General features: G+C 40.1%; 2 non-coding genes across 2 annotated transcripts; one reads left to right on the top strand and one right to left on the bottom strand.

Annotated features, from left to right (window-relative positions):
- Positions 1-10,382: 10,382 nt before the first annotated feature.
- Positions 10,383-10,454, bottom strand: trnaq-uug (transfer RNA glutamine (anticodon UUG)). The gene has a single exon. It is a non-coding gene; the product is annotated as a tRNA-Gln (tRNA).
- A 1,121-nt stretch (positions 10,455-11,575) lies between these two features.
- On the top strand, positions 11,576-11,647 carry trnaq-uug (transfer RNA glutamine (anticodon UUG)). Its single transcript has one exon. It is a non-coding gene; the product is annotated as a tRNA-Gln (tRNA).
- The last annotated feature ends 11,843 nt before the right edge of the window (positions 11,648-23,490 follow it).

The raw sequence follows: 23,490 nt of genomic DNA, 5'->3' as shown, positions 1-23,490 counted from the left end.
TCCACATAACAAAATGATAATACGTTTGTAGATGGAACTTGGAAAGAAGTTCCAGAGAGAACTTTGTCTACTTGCCTGCAAATTATAAATACAGAACATTATTTGTTCACCTTTTTGTTGTCTGAGCCACATGATGTGCAAACTGGCTTCAGGACAAACAAAGTAGGAGGTTAAACATATAACCTGAAGACCACTCTCAGTGCTTGCTGAATTGCAAATTTGTTGTCTCCCTGAACAATCTTAACCTTCCAGAGAAAGATAGTTGCCCTATCATGCCCAGATCAGAAGATCTATTGACTCTCCTTACCTGATTCCATGTGCATAACAATGCATTTTGCCAGGATGTCATCGCTATCTAAAGTCCCTCAGTGCTTGGAGCCACTGGTATAGGTGTCGAGTTATTGTAGGTAACAGCATGGTGGGTGGAGTACAAGAAGTAAAATATATTCCCTGAACAGAGGCACCTTCCCGATCTATTCTGTTGTGTGTCAATGTTTGTTTCACAATGCTACTATAAAGCTTTTTGGGACATTTTCGGTACACTGAATCAACATACTTATTATTTAGGGGCTGTATGCGTCTTTCCAGACAAGTCACAAAAAGTCAACATGCAGCAGATACAGCAAGCAATTATAAAAACAAGTGACACCAGCCTTCACTATAAAGGCATCAAAGTAAACAATTAAGTTAATGTTACAGAAAGCAAAAAGTGTCTTGAGATGAGAATAGTTGAATTACTATGCAAAGATTTGATCTCCTTAACTAAAGAATGATATATTTGCCTTAGAATGCAATAGATCACAAAGGTGCTTCTTGGGATGAGATAACGATTCTAAAGGGAGTGAAAATCTTTGAAACATATACCATTATCAAAATCAGATTTTACACTTTTTGACCACAGGTGAAATTTATCTTTTTCTGGCGGCGCTATCTATGAATTATATGTTACACACTAAGAAAGAACACAGTAACATTATTTTTAACTTCTCAGTACTTGCTTCATCAAAAGGACTGTTGCAGGCTTCAACAGGAGCCAATACTCATAATAGACAGGAAGTCAATCAAGAAAGTAAAGATAATTTTGCAATTATTATTGGAATATTGACATTTTAAATTTAAATTATAATTGAATAACTCATGGACTACACAATTAGACCACACTACATTTAACACTCTGCAGCACTAATAATGGATTCCTACTTAAGCATGCTCTTAAAATACTGATTTATAATCTCTGCTGCTTATTCATCCAAGAAGTTACCTAGACATTTAGGTGCCTTATTAAATGCCATGTGCAGAAACAGACATATAAGAAAAAAAGGAGAACAATTGTTGCATTAACCATCAGGTCATTTTATCCTCAAATATCTCTAAATGCATTTTTACCCTGTCAGAATTTTCCATACTGCATACAGACCCTTTAAGTGTTCACTAACTTGGTATTCATTGTTTTAATTTTTAAACTTAAATTGTACCACTAAGCTATTTCTCCCTGGGGATATCAAAGTGAACAGAGACATCTTGTGATACCACGGGCCAAAACAGGACACTGCAATTTGCACTTCCTTTGTTTTATTATTTTTTCCTTCCGAAGATTGTTATTCATTCTGAAATACAGCTTCTGTGGTCTGGAAGAGGGGATAAATGGTTTCCCCCTCCAAAGGTACATTTCAGAATGACCATTAATATTCTTCCTGTAACAGCGCTCAAATAAGACAAACTATCCTGTAAATTGCTGCTTCACCTATAATGTGCTTCTTTTCTGGCAAGTCAGTGCCCATATTTCTCCAGCTCCAGGTTAGGATCATGATTTTCCCTTTTGTATAGCACTTAAATAGCAATAACTTAAGTCATATATTCACTGTAACTAAGACCAAAAGCATCACCCTTCTCATTTTCCACTAAATTTAGTACAACTTACCATAATCTTTTTTCAGCAGTTAGTTCACTGCTGAGTTCAGTGTGACATTTGTTTGATGCTGCTCTTAACAATTCTATCGTAGATAGAACTTTTCAAACAATGGCTAATCTTCCACCATTATTTCAGAGCCCCATGACAACTTAACTTTATCCTGCTCTAGCTCTTCATCCACATGCAGCTTTAAATATTATGTGCAGATGTAATCAGCTTTCATATACACACTGAAGAGATCTACTTTCCCATCACTTTTATTTCTTTAAAATCTACTTTTACAGTGGGTCTCTCATGCCCTGCCCTATGTTATTTATAATTCATTCAAAATTCAATTATATGTATCCTATTCCACAACGTGTCCCATTCACTCCCTCCTCAGTGAACTATGTTGTTATGCGAATGAAGTTATTGGAGAAAAATATTGGTAAATACGAAGCAGCTTCTTTATTTGACAAAACAAGGTCCAGCAGACATCATATGGAGACACCTTCAGTCGAAAGGTCTGGCTGGCTCAATCTGGGGCTCAATATTTTATATGCCAAACATCAAAGGACAACTCCATGTTTACAAAGTATGAACAATGCTTTCTTTGAAACTACATACAACCTTCCGCATCTACACCACAGATATCCAGATGAATCTTAATCAGCATTGTCTCGACTGGGATTCACAGCTTTTAGGAACTTATTGTTCAGAGCTGCATTCCAAATTAAATGCACAATACATTTTCAGATGTGAAGATGGTAGCCAACGTCATTTGCTAAGTGTATATGTCTTAAACCCAAAACTCACAATAACAAATTGCATTGGCTTATAGATGCCCATAGCAGAGATTTTAAAGTCTTAGTTTCATAGAGCCATGAACAAACCGTTCAATGAACTATGTCCATACTAAGTATCAAATATCCATCAATGCTATTCCAGTTACCAGCACTTTGCCCATAGTCTTTTACATTTATGATTAAAATGCATATATTTATTATTTTTTGGGATACAGTGCGGAATAGGGTTATTGAGTCGTGCCACCCAGCAAACCCGCGATTTAATCCTGTTCTAGTCATGGGACAATTTACAATGACCAATTAACCCAACAACCAATACTGTGGGAGGAAACACAGCAGTCACAGAGAGATCGTACAAGCTCCTTTCAGGCAATGGGATGAATTGAACCCGAGTCACCTGTACTGTATGAACTGTGCTAACGACTATGCTACCATGCTGCCCTTTCCCTTTGCTACTTTTTTCCATATCCTACCTTGACGTATGCTGGTGATATTGAACCTAATTCTGATCCTGATTTTGATTCTGAATACCTCCTCCAGTCAGGCAACCCATTCCAAAACTCTTAATTCCTTTTCCAGAAGATGAGTCTCATCCATTCTATCATTTAAAAGTGCTTTGTTGACCAAGGTTATATTAAGTCCAATAAAAATCACCTTATTTGCCTCAAAAACAATTTTCCATTAATACTCCTGTAGAACACTTGATCTTATTTTACATAAGTTGAAAGCAAGATAAAATAAAATTTAAAATAAATGCAACAGTATTTTCTGTGGGTGCATTTTCGCAAGACAACTTCTGTGAAAAGGCCATGGAAATGTTAGAGATGCAATGGGAATTTCAATATGCTGTTTTAGGTTAGAATTCCATTGCTCTTTTGCTGAAATTATGATGAATGAGTTAAAGAGCTTATGGGAATTCTCCCCTGATAGCTTCAAAGTGAATTCACTTCCTTGTCAAATGCAAAGTTTTGTTTGCAATTAAGAGTTGATTTTAAAATCCATATTTCATTGGCCAAGTGTTCAGACTGTTATTTTATGGTTAATGAGTTAATTTTTCTTTGTAAAATTAAGTAGTTAAACAAGTCCGAGTTGATATTGTACCATATAAATTACTGATATAGCAACAAACATTTTTTTACAATGTTTTAAGTATGAATTTCATTGTGCAAGGTTACCTTTGGTTTGAATAAAGTGTACATGTAGTTCAGGGCAAGAACTGCCTCCCTACATATACATAGGAAATTAACGGATGTAATGCAATGGTACAGAATGTCCTTCCCCCAGACTGTTGCTTGAATTCCCACCTTTGCAAGTATGTAACAGACACAGAGACTGACTATCCATTGCCAATTGTTGACCCACAAAGCAGAGCAGGTTCTAGGTGCCAAATCAACCTTAGAATGTGGTGCTTAAGAACCTGCCCCAGAAGATCGTAATGGTTTTCTGTACAAGAAAATAATCTGATGGTCTGCACAAATACAGTTTGAAATGAATGCTCATAGGTAATGCATTAACTCAGATCATGTTTATGTCATTCAATCACCTCAACGTTCCTCTCTGTACTTCCTTACTATATTGAAGGACGATATTTAGCCCTCTCAGTCTACTGGCATATAGAACAATCCCATTCTCTGCTTTAATTTTCCCTGTAACATAATCTCCCCACATTCCCATTGCATTTCCACAGATCATAATTAGTGAAAGCAGTATTTTATACCAGATTATTCACTTAACAATCAACAATCCTTAGTTACTTACAGCATGGAATAAGCCCTTCTGGCCCTACAGGGCCTCACCACCCCGCAACCCCAGACAACCCCAAACTTAATCCTAACCTAATCATGGGACAATTTACACTAACCACTGAACCTATAAACCAGTATGTCTTTGGACTGTGGGAGGAAACCAGAGCGCCTGGAGTAAATCCATGCATTCCACAGGGAGAGCATACAAACTCCTCACAGTGGATGCCAGGATTGAGCTCTGAACTTTGATATCACGAGCTGTAATAGTGTTGCACTAACAACTACGCTACCCAGGTACCCATGGATATTCCTGACTCTGGAATTTAGTCCAAGCCTCTGGATTACTAGCTTAGATATGCTGTATGACTAGTTTTCTAATGTTTCTTAATTTGTTAGTTCCTGAGATTGACAGGCTCTTCTCCTTGCTAATGTAACAGTGAGCAAAATTTAAGCTTATAATCACACTTTACAGTGTCAGTTTATTCTTTCGAATGACTTCTTAAAACAGATTCACAAACATAATGCTGTTTCAGGTTAGAAAGGTGTTCATGAAATAAGCAGCAGTCAGTCTCTTAACTCTTCCATGTACTGTACCCTTGATATATTATTGCAGCTAAATCTCAGCAATCAATTATTTTAAGTAACATTTCATCATCATTGCTCAAGAATGTATGACAAGGGAAAATAAGTTGTATATTATTAATTTATTGATAAATTATCATATTCATCTGAAAAATAATGTGGGATCTTTCAAAAACTACTTTGCAAGTGGCCAGGAAGAATCAATAGTCAATTTAACAGAGTTTTCTTTGATTAATAATAAAGAATTAAGCAGACCTCATCACAAGACCTGCGTCACTTTGGTCAGTAGGTGAAGGGTAAAACAATTTTTAGTCATAAGCTTCGGATGAAATTACATTATTTTTACAAATCGTGCATAAACTGATCAGCTTTGCAAGGATGGCATTTTTTCAAAATAAATGGTACCTGTCAAAAGCTCTGTACAACAGCAGTAATCCATGAATAGCTCGAGACTGAATTTGTACTTGCCAGCATCTGCTGTTAGGAGAAACATAATGGATATTCCCTGAGTTTGGAAACCACTGCAAAACAGATGAGATATTGAATGCTCTGCATTGCTGTTCTTCATTACCCGAGCCCTAAGCCTGTTAATTAAATTTATGCACTGATACAATTTGCTGGCTTTCCACAAGGCAGCTCTTATTCTTTGTCATGTTGGCATTTAAAGGCAAATGAAATATAACCATTAGAGCAGCGCCAAAAGCAACAGAGATAAATAATGAAGCAAAAGCTGATCACAGCCGTGTGTCATAAAATTTCATTAATGCTGACATCCTGTACAACATGACCAATGGATAAGCACTGATACATTCCCTGGCCTTATGTCTCTGTATTTCAGAATTAAAAGGAACAAAGTTGGAGGTCGAATCATTGCAGTTAGTCCATGTCCCCCCCAAGTATTGAATAAGAACATTGCCGAGAAAGATATATATAACAATGAATGGGCAAAGCTGAAGATAAGCATGCTTTAAGGATGTCTGTGTTCTTTCCAACACAGACAACACAGATGTGCCACTCACGTTCTTACACTTCCTTTCAGCATTGATGGGTTGATTTAACCTCGTGTGGTCTTTACTCTCCTAGACCTTCGATTTATTAGAAGTAAATCTGAGTATCATCTAGTGAATAATAAGCAGACAACTCAACTTTAGATGGAAAAGACAAAGCAGGGCTAATTTTCAAGATGATATTATCCAACCATCAACAGTAGTAATGCATGGAAAGTGGTATGCTTCCATTACACCAGTTATGTGGACCTTTTACATATTTTCTATTTTCCTTCAGAAAATCCTTTGCTAGTGCCTGCCTTTACCACTTTTAAAAGCCCTTCACATTACTCTGAATCAAATTTTGTTTTTGAATGCTTGGATGTGATATTACATTTTGGGTTCTATATAAATTAATGGAGTTTGGGGCAAATATGGTGTCTCTCATTATCTTCACACATGCTGTGAAAACTTTCTCTGTTGTACCAGGTAATCAGCAAACCTATTCAGGCACTATGTATGCCCTTAGTTCTTCAAGTTCAGCACTTCTTCAAGGTTTGTAGGATGAAACATTTTATGTACCTGAATAGCAATGCTGTTGCAGGGTAAAAGGGAACAGCAGCTGCACAACCATAAGGAGACAACTGTTCTCGTGAGAAATGTGAGCATCCGAAGAGCAGGAGCTTCCGGTGGAAGAGGACAAGGAGGTAGAAAAGAAAGGGAGGATGCAAACTCGTGCTCAGGCTATCCTTGGTCAGCTTACCCAAATTCATATTGAGTAGCTAAACCCCACTGCCTGATCATTAACAGATCCTAATCTTACCCTCTGTAGCCCTCTCTGCTTGGCTAAATAAAAGCTGGATCAAAATAAACTCCAAACCACAAAATAATGATTTCTCATACCATGGAGGCAATCATACAGTATATAATCATCTCTATGGTAGGGATGGGACGATGAAGCTTAAAGGCCAGGTTGCCTGTCTATATTAATGCTCTACAAACCCACTGTACAAACACACTGCAACCAGCTATCTGAACTTCCATGGAAGCATCAGGCGGTGAATGGCTTTTGGCTGTGTCCTGTTGGAAGTGTGGCATTGGCTGGCTGGCTGGTGTACCATGATTGCTTGTGAGCAGATTTAGTCACTAGTTTCTAACTGTGATGGGTTGAGGATTAGGAGTAACTCAAATCTCCAAAGCTCTCTTGTGGCTATTCCTCTGCTTTAAAAAAGAAATCTGTGTCTCTTTTCCATCTAACTAAAGCAGATCAAACACAGAAAATGCCTTCTTCAAACAAAACCAAGAAAGCTTTTCCATGTCTGCCTTCTGCATTCATTTGCCTTCCCTGCTCTTTTTAGTCAATGTACCATCCAGTGGTGGACAGTTACTTGCCTGGACTGGAATTGGTTGTTGATGACCATGAAGACCATTTGCTAGCAGATTGGAGCCTGGGTCCATTGTCTTCAGAATGTGTCATCTCACAACGTGCAGCAGTGGCCAGAACTAATCACCTCTAAGGTAACTGCACAGACACCGTTGATATGATGGCAGTGGGAAGCATATGCACTGTCGCTAGGCAACCAGTTTTGATCTTAAAGGTCATATGCAGGTGCTTAGGTAGGCCTAACAATGGCTTAAACATCTCAGCATCATTATAATCTACATTTGTATACATGTTCTCTCATCCTATTTCTCTATCTCCTTATTGAGTCAATGCAATCCCATTTACCCATTAGTTTTCCCTGTTATCCAGTCTCCTCACAAACATATCTACTCCTCATCAACAAATCTAAACCAAAACCAGAAAAAAAATTCAACAGGCCCGAAACATCCACTGTAGTTTTTTCCATAGATGTTGCTTGGCTTGCAGAGTTCCTCCAGCATTTTATGTGTGTTGCTCAGATTTCCAGCATCTGCAGATTTTCTCTTGTTTGTGAAAAATGCCCAAGTACCCAGTAAGTCAAATCAACATTCATGAAGAGAGAAATAGAGATCATATTTTAAATAAGACCACCTTATTCAGTTGACTGGATTGCAAGGGGTACCTTATGAGAATAGGTTGAGTGAACTCGGCTTTTTTCCTTGGAGCGACGGAGGATGAGAGGTGACCTGATAGAGGTGTATAAAATGATGAGGGGCATTGATCATGTGGGTAGCCAGAGGCTTCTTTGCAAGGCTGAAATGGCTAACATGAGGGGGCATAGTTTTAAGGAGCATGGAAATAGGTATAGAGGAGATGTCAGGGGTAAGTTTTTCACACAGAGAGTGGTGGGTGCGTGGAATGCACTGCTGGCAGCAGTGGTGGAAGTGGATACAGTGGGTATATTGAGCTTAGAAAAATAGAGGGATAGAGAAATTTCAGGCAGTCTCTAGATTAGGTTACATGGTTGGCCAAAGGGCGCCTGTATGCGCTGTAAATTTTTATGATCTATTTTCTATGTAAGGACAGTTCTTTCTCTGTCCTATGACATTGCTTGGTCTGATGAGTGCCTCCAGCATTTTCTGCACATCTGAAATGAGAAAGGCCATAAGGTACAGAGAGTCTGTGGGAGGAGTGGGAATTGTGATGTGAACAGATTAGGTGAGAGCATACCATGATGCGAGCTCTCCAATAAATAACTCTCCAGTCTGCAAATGTGAGTAAAATCTTCTGCCAAAGAGAAATTCATGATAAGGGTATAAGCATGATACATCTGCTATGCAAATGTCCCCTAATTCCCCTGCCACCAACCCACTTTGAGAGCTATTCTACAGTTGCCAATTACCCTCCTAATTCATTATTCATAAGTGGTAAGGAGCTACAGAACTCAAGGGAAACTCATTGAGTGACAAAGAGAATGTGCAAACTCCACACAGACAACAGCAGAGTTCAGATTAACGCTGGGTAATTGGAACTGTGAGGCAGAAGAACTGCTTGATGTGCCCTTTCGGCACCCACTCTTCATCAGAAGCAAGGAAATGAGAAGCTGCCATGCCCACATTGCCATTCCATTTCTCAGTGCCCACCGATTTACATAATAGCTTTCAGTGATGGCTAAATTAAATAGCCACAGTGCCTATAAGAGCTGTAATCATGATGCTGATTAACAATGGTTCGTTTTAACACACAAATGTGTGTCCTGTATTCCCGCATACCAAAAAACATTTTGATTGACGACTCTTCGGCGTCTAAGAAAATACGCAAGATGGATGCATGCCCAAGAAATAGATATTCATTGGGGCAAGTTGGAGCAGATTCTCCCCCCACCATTTTACAGTTTATTGAATTTCTCTGCAGCAGCAACAAATATAATAGCTGTGCCAAACACAATTGTTTACAGGCAGACTATTGGCAAATAACATAACACTTCAACACAGTGAATAATACAATTCACAGTGTGAATAATTAAAACATCAGCTATAATCTCCTCCATCAAACGCTGCTTCAATATATTTACTATGCTCATAATAGGAAAGGGCATTATGACACGTCCAGGTTAAACAGTAAAGGTCGTACTGCTTTAGGACACTACTCTCTGTGGATGCAGACAGTCACATGGCCTTCTAATAAACTAGAAGGATCTTTCACTACCACTGCCACCATGCATTATTTTTCTTGACAACAAGACCAAATAGTTTGTTTAAGGGAAGAAGTAGAGTTCAGATGAAAAATATTGGCATGCAAAGGTCTGAATTCAATCCAAACCAAATGGAGCTATAATCCCTGATCAAAAATATAGTTAAGATTATAGCTCAATTACTTCCCACTCTGATATTCTTTCCATACTTGCTAATATGTTTCCCTGACTTTTCCTCTTTCTTGTCTGTCCAGTCATCTTTGACTGATGTTACAGAGAAACCGCAACCCTCTCAACATAATACAAATTGTTGTTCATGTATGCCCCTAGAGAACAAATGCTGGCAAAATATATCGGTCATTTTATTCAAGACTATATACCTTTCAATGTTTTTCTAATCATTCACCCCTCACTGAGGCACAATAGCCCTCTTTACTATTGTGAATCTTCTGCCAATGAAGCTCCTGAACTGCATGCAGAAAATAATTTCACTCCTGTTTACGAGCAGAAAGCATGGTGCTTGCAGTCACACAACCATGACTGCAATACTGTGGAGAAAAAAACCTTGCCAACTGGGGCTTTGAGGCTCCACCAGGACCACAAGTAAATGAAAGGACAGGGTTCATAAAACATACGTTGAACTCTCCCTCAGAAGAGTCTTCTGACACTAATTTATTACCTTCATAATTTGAGGGCTTTCCAGCTGCTTCTTTGTTATAATATACATTCTTTATTATAACATAAGATATGGGAGCAGAATTAGGCCATTTGACCCATCAAGTCTGCTACACAAAGAACAGCTCAGGTTCATTGCAAGGTTCCACCGAGATTTGAACTCGGATTGCTGGATTCAAAGTCCAGAGTGCTAACCGTTACACCATGGAACCACTGCTATGAACCACCTGTTTATCTGTGTAAAAGGAAATGATTTCTTGCCACAGGAAAGAAAGTGAAGCAGAGATAAGATGGCGCTAAACAGCAACTCCTTTCTTGCATCTTTGGAAACAGCTTTATTTCAATTTTTGATATCTCTTTTTTTTACTTTTACAGAGCGTGGGGGTTTCTTTTGAAGACCCTGACCTGGGATTACACTGTGAATTCGATATTTTGCGGGAATGGGGACTCTTAGGACCTGACGACTGGCCACTTTTTGATATCCCAAGGACACGGGCAGGAAGAGGAGTGCACACCTTCATGGTTCCGGGATTCCGTGGCTCTGGGGAGCAGCCGATTCAAGGCTGGCGCCCCTGACTGAACCATCATGGGAAAACACGGAACATTTGGAGCGGGGGGGGTTGTGTGCTTGGAGAGCTGTGGCTTTCTGGTGCCGACTCTGCAGGCGCAGAGCTTGGAAAGAGAGACTCAACAGACTTTTAACATCGTAAATCAGCGAGTTGTTTGTTATGTCTCCCCTCTCGCTGAGAAATGGGGACACCTCTTTTTCCCTTTTTGAGGAGGGAGAGAGAGAGTCTGTGGCATGTCAAATTATTGGGTGAACTTGTAGTTACTGCAAGTCTGTGTCTTTATTGATGCTTTGCTGCATGCTTGAGTGCTCCGTGGAGGGTGCTGATGATTTTTTGGTGGTGGGGGGGTTGTTGCCTTGCTGCTGTTTGTGTATGGGAGGGGGAGTTGAGGGGGCTTTGGGGTTCTAACATTTTAACTTTCATTCATTCTTTGGGGGACTCCTCTGTTTTCGTGGATGTCTGTGAAGAAAAAAATTTCAAGAGGTATATTGTATACATTTCTCTGACATTAAATGCACCTATTGAAACCTAAAGTTTGGAAATTACCTTTCAAACTAGTTTTAGTCCTGTGGTTTAATTTAGTGATGTCTTGAGATTATTTCTATGTTTGGCAGCACCATTTTCTCACATCTCATTGAGAAACCCTTTGTCTGCAACTTTGATGGCAATCATCAAATTTTCCCATGCCCCGACTATCCTGCTGCCAAATGTACAGTCTCTGTAAAATAGAATTGAACCCAGAGCAATAGGAGGTTCACAACAATGGTTCCATGGTGTAACGGTTAGCACTCTGGACTTTGAATCCAGTGATCCGAGTTCAAATCTCGGTGGAACCTTGCAATGAAACTGAGCCATTCTTTGCGGAGCAGACGCGATGGGTCAAATTACTTTAGATCCCGGCACCCCCCCCCCCCACCCCACAACTATCCTGCTACTGACTGTACAGTTGCTGTAAAATAAAATTAAACTCAGTGCAAGATTGAGGGACATCAGAGACTGCTGCGTATTTTGATTCGCAGAGAGATGGCTCACCTCCATCATTTCAGATGCAGCACTGCAGCCTCATGGCTTCACCATTCTCTGAAAGACAGGACAACAGTCCTTTAAAGGGTGGAGTATGCTTTATGATTAACTCATCTTGTGCACAGATGTGATGGTTCTGTCTCAATCTGTCACCTTGATAGCTCTACATAAATTATAGTGGCATTTCTTGAGCCCCTGTTTGCCTCCAGAGGCAAAGGCTTTATCCCTTGTACTGAACTATTTATCCAAGGTTTCTGGTTTGGATACAGACAGACCGATTTTTGGGGAACAATGTCTTCAACACACTTCCAAATGAAGCTTGTGACCACCTCCGTGTATTCGTAGATGTTCTCAGCTTGAAATACCTCCCAGATGACACTATCAAAGCAGTCTTGTAACATTGAGCAAACACGAGGAAATCTGCAGATGCTGGAAATTCAAACAACACACACAAAATGCCGGTGGAACGCTGTAGGCCAGGCAGCATCTATAGGGAGAAGCTCTGTCGATGTTTCAGGCCGAGAACCCTTCGTCACTCGGCCCGAAACGTCAACAGTGCTTCTCCCTATAGATGCTGCCTGGCCTGCTGTGTTCCACCAGAATTTTGTGTGTCTTGTAACATTGAGTCTGATTGGTTGGACCAGCAGTGGATTGTTTTCACTATGGCTGCTTCCTGCTTCAATTTCTGCCTGTAGATGGGCGACAAGAAGATGGAGGAAAGGTCAGACTTTCCAAATAGAGGGCGGAGATGTGCTTTGTGGAAGGGAGAGTGGCAGTGGTCGAGTATACTTCCTCCTCATGTGCTCACTTTGATATGTCGGCTGAACTTCAGGTAAGATCTGGTCAGCAATGCTTGGTTAAAGTCTCCAGCGATGATGAAAGCAACCGCTAGGTGTCTGGTTTCATGGGTATTGGTGGTTTTGCAAAGCTCATTGAGAGCTAGGTTGGTATCGGCCTGCGGTGGGATGTACACAGCTGTAATAATAACAGACGTGATTTCTCTAGGCAGCCTGAAAGGTCAACATAGCAGCATAAGGTACTCCAGATCCAGGGAGCAAAAGGATTTGATGGTAAAACGGCAACATAGGTTCAAAATCCAGTCACGACTCTGTGACAATGACACACGTAGCATATGGTAAGGACTCACATCGTCACAGACTTCAAGAAGAAACGCAGCAGTTCAGCCAACATTGCTGCCTCGCTCCCGGACGAGCGAAATGTTTTTTACGCTCAATTAGAGGTTGCTAGGACTGACCCTTGAGGAAGGCCGCTGACGAGACCTGCAACTTGGTCATCTCTGAGGCTGACATACGTAGAACATTCCAACATGTCAACAGCCGCAAGACAGTGGGGCTGGACGGCATCCCAGGGCACGTCCTTAAAGTGTGTGCTGAGCAGCTGGCTGGTGTGTTTACAGACCTTTGTAATTTCTCCCTCTCCCTCCTGCTCCAAATCGTCCATCATTGTACCAAAGAAAACCAAGGTAGCATGCCTGAATGACTGGCGCCCTGTCACACTCACCTCAATTAGAAGCAAATGCTTTGAGAGGCTGATTAAAGACTACATCTGCAGCATGATACCACCCACAGTGGACCCCCTACAATTGCCTACTGACAGAACTGGTCTTCCAATGACACCATAGCCATAGCACTACACCCTGTCCTCACTCACCTGGAGAAGAGGGATACATATGTTAGAATGCTGTTCCTGGACTACAGCTCAGCATTCAACACCGTAATTCCCTCCAGCCTTGACAGGAAGCTCAGAGACCTCAGCCTGCACCCAACTTGGGCAGCTGGATCCTAGGCTTCCTGTCGGATCGCTGGCAGGTGGTAAGGATGGGCTCCCTCACCTCTGACCCTCAGCACAGGTGCCCCCCCCCCCCCCCAGGGTTGTGTGAATTATAGGAGGAATGAGACAGGCTCGGCTCAATCAACATCAATGGGATTGCAATTGAGAGGGTGAGTAGTTTCAAGTTCCTTGGTGTACACATCACTGATGATTTCACCTAGACTGTACGCTCCAGCTTTGTGCCAAAGAAAGCACAGCAGCATCTCTTCCACCTCAGGTGACTGAAGAAGTTTGGCATTGGCCCCCAAATCCTCAAGATCCTCTACAAGGGTACCAATAAGAACTTACTGACTGGCTATATCACCGCCTGGTACGGGAACTGCACAAACCTTGATCACTGGGCACTGCAGAGAGTGACACAGACAGCCCAGCACATCTGTGGATATCAACTTCACTCCATTGAGGACATTTATACAAGCAGGTGCAGAAGGAAGGTCTGGAAGGTCATCAGAGACACCAGTCACCTCAACCATAAACTGTTCCAGCTGCTTCCGCCAGGCAAATGCTACTGCAACATTAAAGCCAGGGCCAACAGAATATGGGACAGCTTCCTTCTACAAGCCATTAGACTTTTAAATTCACATGTCTGTATATTGCAACAGAGTCATACCACAATGATTTTTACTCCCTCACATTGTGGGATGGATGTAAGGTTTAAGTAAATTCTAATTCTGATTCTAATTCAATCCTGTTCACCTGACCTGGAACATCCGGCAGTCAAGTGTTGGAGATTTCAACCAGGCCAGCTTGAAAATGTCTCTGAACCACCATTATCTGTGAAGCCAGAGGAGCCAACACACAGTTATACCACCATCAAGAATGGTTGCTATGCCATTCCACGCTCACACTTTGGGTTGCCCAATCACCTGGCTGTATTTCTACTCCCAAAGCATAGGCAAAGACTAAAGACCACAGGGGCAGTGGTGAGGAACAAGATGGCATGACCAGGGGAGGTGGGTGCCGTTATAGGACTGTTTTGAATCAGTGAACTGGACAATTTTCAGAATCAGAATCAAAATCAGGTTTAATATCATCGGCATATGTTGTGAAATTTGTTAACTTTATGGCAGCAATGCAATGAAATCCATGATAAATAAATACAGAGAGAAAAAAACTGAATTACATTAAGAATATATGTCTATTATATAGTTAAGTTAAAATAAGTAGTGCAAAAAAATTATATCATAGTAATGTAGTGTTCATGGGGTCAATGTCAATTTAGAAATCAGATGGCGGAGGGGAAGAAGCTGTTCCTGAATCACTGAGCGTGTGCCTTCAGGTTTCTGTACCTCCTACCTGATGGTAACAATGAGAAAGTGGTGGAGAACCTTAATAATGGACGCCATACCACCTTCCTAAGGCACTGCTCTTTGAAGACGTCTTGGATACCATGGAGGCTAGTACCAATGAGGGAGCTGACTAATTTTACATGTTTCTGCAACTTACTTTGATCTTGTGCAAGTAGCCCTCACACTTACACCAGTGAATGATGCAGCCAGTCAGAATGCTCTCCACAGTACGTCTGTAGAATTTTTTTTGAGTGCTTCAGTTGACAGACTGAACGTTAGTAAAACCAAAGAGCTGATTGTGGACTTCAGAAAGGGTAAGATGAGGGAGGACAAACCAATCCTTATAGAGGGATCGGAAGTGAGCAGTTTCATGTCCTGGATGTCAATAATTGGAGCAACCGACCTATTTAACCCTAGCCTAATCACAGAACAATTTTCAATGACCAATTACTCACTGGTACATCTTTGGAATGTAGGAAGAAACCGGAGCACTCAAAGAAACTCCATAAGGAGGAATATACAAACTCCTTACACAGGATGCCAGAATTGAATTCCAAACCCCAACGTCCTGAGCTGTAACAGCGTTGTACTAGGCGCAACGTTACCATGCTGCCTATGGGCACGTTGGAGCAAGTTACCGAATGCGGCTTATTCTTGTTTCCTTCAAATCCACTTTTGAAGTTTCTACAAATCTGGCTAATTTGCGCTGAGTGTCTGAATCCTGCTTATCTACTGTGTATGAATAGGAAGTAATTGTTCTAAACAGAACTCACATGTTAGACTACTCACTACTTCCCTTGCTCTATCCAAGCATTTTTGTTCTGATGGGGAACAATTAGGCAAGACCACAATATGTCAGGCACAATATCAGACAACACTCCCTATATAAGCATAGATAGTACTGGAATCTGAAACTTCCTATAAAAAGCCATTGAGGTTAGATCAATTGAAAGTGCCAAAAGTTACATTGTTAGATCTTTGTTAAGCAAACGTATCATGGGTTACTGACATAAGGAGTGAGATGGAGTTGAATTACATGCCAGTCCTGTTTTAAATGTGAGGAACAAGTTTTATGGGCTTAATTGTATACTACTGCTTCTATCATCTGCTTGCTGGTTTCTGTTCATTACTGAGTTAGTGTGGAATGCCTGCAGCTTTGAGTTTAATTAAAACCTTTGTGTGTAATTTTCTTAAAACCTCTTGAAAATTGTGGTGAACCACATATAGATTTCAAATTCCCTAAGTACGGTGATTCAGGCTTTGATAAATCTGTTTCCATATTAGATTTAGGAAAGAATTCTGGTTTTTGATCCAGCTTAAGAAGCTGAATTTCTGTCAAGCTAACTTTAAAAAATGAAACCCTGCAAATAGCCTTCAGAACATCGAGAGAAGCTTTCAGCAAGAATACCCAATTTAAGGCAATTCAGGCTGAAAGTTGATGAAAAGCTTGAATGCGTTACTTCCCCCCAGTTACTTTAATATCAGTGTTCCTCAAAATTTGGATAGAAATCAATAAAGTTCACTGTTCAAAGTACATCAAAGTATTAAAGCATGTATACATTATACAACCTTGAGATTCATCTCCTTACAGGCAACGCAAAACAAAGAAACCCAAAAGGAGCCATAAGAAACACCATCAAACACCCAATCTGTAAGGAGAAATAAACACAAAAAGTGCTAGCAATAAAAGTAAGAAAATAATGAAAGTGAGCCCATGGACACGAAGCCCCGAGCAGGCCACAGCCTCAGCCTCAACTTAGCGCAGAGCCAAGTAAACGTTGCAGAGCAGCAAGTAGAGGTGGCCCAGGATTCACTTCTCCTCCCAACACCCTGCCTTTTCAATCCATCTGGACCAGCGTTTAGATCATCCAATCATTGGGTCATCTTTTGTCGGGGGACCAGGATGCTGCTGCTTCGTTACTTTCTGGGCCTAAACCCTGCTGCCATGTTTCAGCCTGTACCTGACCTTTCGAAATCAGCCTGGCAGTCAAACATCAATCAAACATCATTCTCGGTTTAGGTGGACAGGCCTCGAACCTGCCTCTCCTCCACTGCGCTCACCCCGACTTTGCCTTGAATATGCCCTGACTTCACCTCACCTTTGCCTTGCACCAGCATACTTTGATCCTAGACTGGGCCCCTCACCTTCGCTCATCTGTCCATTGTTTGTGGTGATTGTCTGCTGTTAAGTTTTACCAGAAAAAAAATGTCATTAATGAAGTATTTCGTCATATTCTTTGTTTTGTTTGCCAACAGTATGTAGTTCTAGACTTCAGCAGGGCCATCAAAAATGGATGGAAGTAAAGCTCCAACATTGGGATTATTAGCAGTTAGTGGGTATCCATGTGGCTGTGACTAGTACACTTTGGTTGATTCTTTCCATGACTTTGTTTTCTGGACAAAAGTAAACAAACAATTGTATTTCTGTCTGTGAATCTATGACACATTCTACAAATTATATGTGCTACACTCTCCATGGCTTTACTCTATCTTTTGATTTATGATCATCTCTGATTCTTCTTTCTGAAGATTATGTGAGGCATAGATAGAGTAGAGAGACAGTATTTCTTTTTCCCCAGGGGTAAAGTGCCTAATACTCCGCGGAGGCCATGCATTTAAGATGAGAGAAAGTAATTTCAAAGGAGAAGTGGGAGATAGGTTTTCTTTACACAGAAGGTGGTGGATGGCTGGAAGGTGCTACCTGGGTGGAGGGAGAGGCAGAAATATTGAGGACTTGGGAAATGCTTAGATAGACACGTGAATATGGGGGAATTGGAAGGATATGGACATTGTGAAAGTGGAAGAGATTAGTTATTTAGCCACTTAATTAGTTTGGCAGTACATTGTGGGCCAAAGAGCTTCTTCCTGTGCTATACTGTTCTATGTTCTCACTCTCCATAGTGTGTTTATCACATGGTTTCTTATTGTGTCTGTATCTTTTTTTGTGCCAATCAAATTCAATTTCTATACACCTTACTTATTTTCTCAAAAAGGCACAGTAGAGGAATTCACCCTTTTCTTGGTGCACTGAACTTCTGCTACATATAGCCGTTATACTCACTCCCATGTCCACAAAGAATTTCATGAAACTAGCGAGTAATAAAAGTAGCACTCCGCCAACCCGGGTAGTTCCTGTCACAGCCTCGATACAGAGCTGGGAGTTACCATGTCATTATATACCAGGATGCAAGCTCATGCTCAATAAACCTTTACCTGGTGGCAGGATAGGTTGTAAAGTGGAAACTGCCAGGGAGAGGAGATAGCAGTACCTTATGATGTGTCTGAGTCCGGTCTTCATGAATCAGTGAACTGACCAGATCAGCTCTCATGTTGTGAATGGATCCGAGCTACTGTAATCTGCAGACAGATCAATGGTCCAATGGAATAAAAAAGACTGCATTCACTGAAGTGATTTTTAAAATCTTGATCGTTGAAAACTCAGACTGGGATAATCTATGCACAAGGTGGTGTTGTGACAGTGCAGAGTCCCTAAAGCCTTTACAATGCACTCCTTTTTTTTGTGAATTAATAAAGGTCATAGGTTTGCCCCAAAAGCTCCAATTTCTGCCAGCTGTGGAAGAAATGTGCTGTGTGACCTTGACATCATTAACAGTGCAACTGACTCTAGCAAACGCTAAGCTGAAACTAGAAATGCACAGACTGATTTCCTAATATTTGCTCATTGGTCCAGAAATTATTGCTTGCGTGCTTTTGAGTGCAGAATGGTTTTGAGCTTAACAATGTGTGCAAATGGATTCAATTTCTAGGCAAATACTTCTTATTCAAAGTCTGTCTGATGCGTATTTTTGTCCAATCAACCCCGAGTTTAACTTACAAATTGCAGAGCAGCATTGTTGTAACATACTGTATGTTAATTGAATTTAGATGAACTGGCCCAAGGTTCATATCTAAGTTAATCAAAATGTAAATCTGCAAAGTTCCCTTTTATTCATGAATATTCTACTCATAATTAAAAGAAAGATAGAGATAATGTTCTACTACAAACTGTCTCCTTTTTCATTCTGACTTGTATTTTGGACCTAGTCATATTATTTCAGTTTTATTTTCTATTCGAAATGAACTTTGCAGTATATTTTCTTTGTTAAGATCTGTCTCCTGCTCATTCTTTGTAATACGGGAAATGAATAAGTAGAGAGCTAATCTTTTTCATTTTTTATTTTATTGAGATACCACGTGGAATAGACCCTTCTGGCTTTTGGAACCATGTTGCCCACCAGTCCCCAATTCAAAGCTAGCCTAATCACGGGACAAATTACAATCACCAATCAACCTACCATCCGGTACATCTTTGGACTATGGGAGGAAACCAGAGCACCCGGAGGAAACCCACGTGGTCACAGGAGAACGTACAAACTCCTTTCATGCAGAGACAGGAATTGAACCCCATACGTCTGTACTGTAATTGCTTAGAAGTGATCAAGATGGAGCAAAATAATATGGAAGTAGAAGATGCAGTGATTGTCTCATCTATACTGATCATTTCCACCTGAGAGATGAAAATGTTCTTTAGTCTTTGCGTGGTGCTAATGGTAACTGAGAAATATGGATAATGAAGGATAGGGATTAGCAAGGTGAATAGGACCATGGATTGATTTTACTCTCCTGTAAACATTCCTGATATAATAGAAGGATTCAGCTGAGTATAGTCATCCATGGAGCAGTTGACTAACAGGTCAACTGTTAGTCATTCTTCATAGTTAACTTCTAATATCATAAAACGTTCACTAAGTTTCATGACAGAAATGAGAGGAAATATAAAAGCAAAAAGGATTGGGCACTGAGTGACTGCAGAGAACTCGGGGAAGATGGTCAAGAGGTTACTTTAAAAGTTGTTTTTTTGATACGGTTTTTGGAAGTGGAGTGTTATGAGCCAGGTGTGCTCAAGTGTGCTGCAGCAGACCAGGGGGTCAAGATGTGAATTGCAGTGGAGAAACAGCAGGAGTGGAATACTGAGGGTGATTTGTTAAAATCTCAGGGAAAGGTGAGAAAGATGTTCAGCAGGCCAACAGCAGCAGAGGTGTCAGTGGAGCAGGGCCAGAAAGCAAAAACAACCCTACAGGAAATATAACCTGAAGAAGAACAAAATAAAAGATCTATATTGATAAAAATATTTGCTTCAGGGACAGATGATACATTAGTAATATTATTAATGTGTGTGATTATTAAGCATATCTGTTTTTGTAATACAAATGCTGTCATGAAAAGAAAAAATGACATGCTGCAGATTAGAACTTTAGTCATATGAAATAGAATGATAGAGCACATCTGATGCACTGCACCAAATAAGCCTCCACTATTTTTCACTTTTAGCTGAAAAATCTATTTTACACATCCATTTCTTCTATTTAATCACACATATAAACTTATCTTGCCACAGACCATTTGCTGAAAGCAGAACCTGGTTCAAATTATTCTATACATTTTTCTTTTGTGTCGTTCTTGCCTCGGGTGCTTTTTGTAGGTCAGGTTTTCCTGATGGCTATTGAAGCCCTGGCATAAATAATGTACAGCTTACCATTCACATTGAATCCATCTTTCCTTCAAAAACATCAATAAGCCAAAACAAATGTGCAATACAGTTATTAAACTTATTTGTCTAATTGTTACATATAGTTTAAAATCGAGGCATCCCAAACCCCAGATCTTTGTTCTCCTCTGTGTGAAGTCTTTTTTTCAGCTGCTATAATTTTAAAGTTAAGTGGTTGAAGCAAGCCATCTGGAATATTAACCATAACAGCAATTAAAAATTGCTAAGCTTTTAAGACCATTGGAAACTTTGACCCTTCTTTATAATTAACCTGGACAAACTCATCAAAAGCACACCTAATCAAAGATGCAAACCAAAAGAGGAGCATCTTATTCATGCATTATCAACTGCACTTCGTTTCAAATACTGCATTATGCTACTCATAAACCTGGTATTCTTCAACACTTTTTTTTAAAGGAATCATTTTCTTTGTGTTACATAACTTCCTGGATGGTTATAAGAGCCTTTTGAAAAGGAGGGATGTTGATGCAATGATTATACTGGTTAAAAATACACATATTTTAATTGGGTGCCAGATGGTTTTGCCTGAACTTATGGACCCAGCTGTACCACTGAACACAGACTGTCAAGAGCATCACTGATTACTGGATGACTCTGAAGGAGCTGCCAGAGGAACAAGGCTGTGGTCTAAACAATACAGCATGCAGAGGAAATTAACTGAGATATTTAGCTATTCAATAATTAAACATTGGGCTGTCTATAAGAATTCAAATAGTAAAAGTCAACCCAACACATACACAAGTCACTAATATTTACTGTAAAGTTACTTGGGTTGTTTGTCTCATTAAGAGATTAAAAGCAACTTGAATGAAGCTGAAGGCTTTTTCTCTCCTGTATGTGAAAATTGGGACACAAAATCTGTGAAATGAACCGTTCAGGCTTAATTTTCAGGTTTTTTTTTAATTCAGTGTTTATATTTATTCACTAGGCAGTAGACTTGAAATTCTTTTCAATATTCCAGTTTTATCTCCCTCACTTACACTCTCATTTTAATGATTGCAAATTGTCTGAACTGGTTATAGATAGAGGCTACTAATATTTCTATTGCACCAGATCAGATGTCAATAGCCACACTAATAACCCTTGATGGTTACAAGACACTCCTCATCTGTAGCACCCCCTCCCTGTTACTCTGCAGTGAAATGAAGTACGCAAGACCATCTCAATCAAAAAAACAAAAAGGCTTCATATCAAATCAATTGATCTGATTGCAGGGGCTTGCTGTCTATTACAATTTCTACAAATGGATCAATAGAAATTAATTAAAATTATTTAATTGTGTACATTACTTATGGGAAAGAAGAGCCTGGAGTGTGATCTGGAAAGACCAAAGGAAGCACAGAAAATTTATATCCTAGAAGTATTTAAACTGTTCCATCTGTTTCCATTATTTGGAAGTAATGCAGCGTGAAATGTTTGTTGAGAAGGTAACATGCTTCAATGCTGACACTGTAATATAATGCAGCTTGGGCTATGTGTTAGTTGGCATGAAATAAGTTGATGTGCAATAACTACACTTGCTTTAAGGAGAAACATGCAGGAGAAACTTGGAAAATTTGTCAGCAAAGTTTAAAAGGAAAAATTAAAAAGAAGGAATGATAGCAGAGAACTTTGGATGAACAACTATTGTTCATTTTTTGTAGAATTAGACATTTAGAACTAATTCACTTCCTCTGCCTCTGCCCCTTCCAGAATAAAAAAAATCTGTGACCACTTCCAAGATAATGGTACCACTGCAGAAACTGGGCACCTCTGATCTCAAATTAGCCTAGTATATTTATCATAGGGTTGGGAGGAGTCAACAGCTCGGAAAAACATAGCTAAAGTAAAATGGAAATAACATGCAGGAGAGGCTACTGAAGTCTCCAGAAAAAAGAATAAGACAGAAACTTTAGAAAGGAATAAGAATGTAAGTTCAGCCAGCGCAGAGACAAAATTGAGAAGAGCGGTCTGAAATATAGGACTGAAGGAGTTATTTTTGAATGTTTGTGGAATAAAAAATAAGGGAGATGGGCTTATAGAGCAGTTAGAAATTGGCAGGTATGATGTTATGGGCATCCGAGATTCATGGTTAAAGAAGATCACAGCCAGCAGCTAAACATCCAAGGATACTCATCCGATTGAAAAGATAAGCAGGTGGGCAGGATGAGTTGGGTGGCTCTGTTGGTAAAAACGGAAGTGTCATAGGATTAGAAGATGTAGGACCCTTGTGGGCAGTGTTAAGACACTGCAAGAGTAAGAAGATTCTGATGGGATCAAATATGCAGATCTCCGGTTAGTAGCTAGAATGTTGGTTTCAACTGAAAATGAGAGAAAGAATGGGGGATTTCAATACAAAGAGAGATAGGGAAAATTAGGTTAGCACTGATCCTAAGAGAAGGAATTGGTAGAATTTCTACGATATAGCTTGTTCTTATGTTTGAGCCCATGAGAGAAAAGACAATTCTGGATTCGGTGTTGTACAATGAACCAAACATAATTAGGGGGTTTAAGGTAAAGGAACCTGCAGGAGTTGGTGATCATGATGTGACAGTATTCACCCAGCTGCTTGAGAGAGAAAGCTAAAACTGGGTATATTAGTATCACAGCTCCATAAAGTTAATTACAGAGCATGAGAAAGGACCCAGCCAAAGCTGATTGGAGGGAATATCAGAATCAGAAACAGAATCAGGTTTAATATCACTGGCACAGCGTATCTCATGAAATTTGTAGTGCAAATGAGCGCTAAAAAATAGTGAGAGTATGTTCATGGGTTCCCTGTCCATTCAGACGTCTGATGGCAAAGGAGAAGAAGCTATTCCTGAAACTTACGGACCAAGCTGTACTACTGAACAGAGACTTTCAAGAGCATCACTGATTACTGGATGACTCTGAAGGAGCTGTCAGACAGCAATAAAGCTGAGGTCTAAACAATCCAGCATGAAGAGGAAATTGATAGAGATATTCA

Source organism: Hypanus sabinus, chromosome 23 (assembly GCF_030144855.1).
Source record: "Hypanus sabinus isolate sHypSab1 chromosome 23, sHypSab1.hap1, whole genome shotgun sequence".
Taxonomy (NCBI): domain Eukaryota; kingdom Metazoa; phylum Chordata; class Chondrichthyes; order Myliobatiformes; family Dasyatidae; genus Hypanus; species Hypanus sabinus.
The sequence above is the reverse complement of the archived record's forward strand: the minus strand, read 5'-3'. Positions and strand labels throughout refer to the sequence as shown.